Source organism: Tursiops truncatus, chromosome 1 (assembly GCF_011762595.2).
Source record: "Tursiops truncatus isolate mTurTru1 chromosome 1, mTurTru1.mat.Y, whole genome shotgun sequence".
NCBI classification, from domain to species: Eukaryota; Metazoa; Chordata; class Mammalia; order Artiodactyla; family Delphinidae; genus Tursiops; species Tursiops truncatus.
Genome location: NC_047034.1, coordinates 178,535,761 through 178,538,112, shown reverse-complemented (window position 1 = coordinate 178,538,112; position 2,352 = coordinate 178,535,761). Strand labels below are relative to the sequence as shown.

Genomic DNA, 2,352 nt, shown 5'->3' with positions numbered 1-2,352 from the left:
AAAGACCCACTGAGAGGGTGATCCATGAGCAAAGAGCTGATGGAGCAAGTGTCCCTGTGGAACTCCAGGGGAGAAGCTTTCCTTTACGACAGCAAAGAAAAGACTTGAGTTGGGAGCTGGTAGTGAACAGAATGAATGTACCACACTTGATTTAATCAACACTCTGCCGATAGATAAATGCTGAATTAAATTACACCCCAAGCAACATCATATGAAGGTGTCTGTTTTCTCACATTCTTACCTAAACATTATACTATTGTACTGTTTTATTCATGTGGTTCTGGCATATACAAGGAGTTATCCCATAGTTTTACTTTGCATTTATCTTATGAAGAAAGTTGAATGTATTTTCTTTTTCTATGAGCTATGTATTCACATATTTATAAAATTTTGTATTAGATTGTTGGTCTTTTTCTTATTGGTTAGGAGAAGCTCTTTATATATTACAGAAATTAGCCCTTTTTTCTGTAATATGTATCTTAAATAATTTCTAAGTTTTTATTTGATTAAAAACCTTTGTATTCTACCTGTTCAAAAAACATTTTTTGAGCTTTTATATTCGAGTTTATTCTTCATTTAACTTTTAAAACACTACTATAGTTGAATATTAAAACAAACAGTAGCAAGTAGCGAGCCTATTATGATTATAGTCCTTCACTCAATCACTACTGCAAATAAAATGCCAGCAGTGAGTGTTATTCACTGGCCCCATTAGGAGGTCTGACACTGAACACCACCCTGGAGATGATGTTCATCATCCTCATATGCTTCTCCATTGCAATGGTGCCATCTTTCCTGATTTGGATCAAGTCCACTAGTTCTACCTGGTCCCTTTCATCAGTCTCTTATACTTCCTTCCTCTCAGGTAGGAGTTTTTCCAGCAAAGAGAGTTTATCAGGGGAGAGAAAGCCATTCTCAGGAAAGTTTACCTTAAATTCAATGATTAGGCGACCTTTTTCATATGGTCTGCGATAAATTGGCATGCCTTCATTTAGCACACACTTGATACCTCCATGCTTGACAATCTGACCTGGATGAGAAGTGATGACTGTGGTTCGGTTGTCAAGAGTAGATATTGGCTTTTGGAAGCCACACAATGCCTCAACCAGCTGTATGTCCATACACATGAAAAGGTCTTCTCCTCGTCGAGTAAAAACAGCAATGGTCCTTCTGATCTAAAACGATGATAATATCGCCTGGCTCCAGTCCTGGTTCTTGGTCTCCTTCACCACGGAATGTTATCTTCTGGCCATCTTTCAAGCCTATGTCAACATGAACTTCTAGAATTTTCTTCTCTTGAACTATCTTCCTTCAGTTGCAGTTTTACATCTAACTCTAGGACTGATGTGCTCTCCATGGCCCTGGCACTCCATGCAGACAGACTGAATCTGCGGAACCATTCCAGGTCCTATCTGATGAATTATTATTTGCATTCCAGTACCTCGGCAATTGGGACAGCACTCTACTGCTCCTTTCTTACCACCTCGGCCTTCACATTTGTCACAAGTCACATTCTTTTGCAGAGCTAGTTTTCTTGTTGCACCATTATATAAATCTTCTAAGGTTACTGTGAGTTGATGCACAACATTTTTACCTCTCCTTTCTCTCTGCATCCTGCCTCCTCCTCCAAAAAACATATCAAAGATGTCCATGGGGGAGCCAGAACCGACACCTGCTTCACCTTCTTTAATTGCCTGCTCTCCTCCTTTGTCATATAAGTCCCTTTTCTTTGCATCAGAGAGCACTTCCTAAGCTTGAGAAATCTGTTTAAACTTCTCTCCTTCATTAGGATTCTTATCAGGGTGGTACTTCGAGGCCAGTTTCCTGTAGGCCTTTTTCAGTTCTTCTTGGGTGGCATTGGGTTTGACCCCCAGAACATCATAATAAGTGGTTTCCTTCACCATTTCCTACCGCTGGTGAGCAGGCTGATGCTGGTGTGGGGGAGTGGGAAGGAGCAGGTTGCCGTGCGCAGCTCGGGCAGCCGCTGCTCCTCCGCCTTTTCACCGAATGTTCTGGAAAGTTCCCCCCCCCCAAAACATTTAAATAGTCCAATTTATTAGTCTTTTCTTTTATGGCTTCCAAAGTGTGTGACATAGTGAAAAAAGCTTTTTTTTTTTTACTCTAAAATTACAAAAAACTTATTCTAGTACTTTAATTGTTTCATTTTGTTCTTACTTTAAATCTTTCATTGATTTGGAATTTATTAAGGTAGAAGGAATAGAGTCAGTATACAGTTTTTCCTTCCCCACAGAGATACTCAAGTGTCCCCAAATTATTTATTGAATTAATCCACTTTTTAACCTGTTGATGGGCACGTCCCCTCTCTGCCATATACTAAATTCCCAGTGGTAT

At 39.8% G+C, this 2,352-nt stretch overlaps 1 pseudogene; it reads right to left on the bottom strand.

Moving 5' to 3' along the window:
* Positions 1–541: 541 nt before the first annotated feature.
* LOC141276500 (dnaJ homolog subfamily A member 1-like) lies at positions 542–1,904 on the bottom strand (annotated as a pseudogene).
* Between the last annotated feature and the right edge of the window lie 448 nt (positions 1,905–2,352).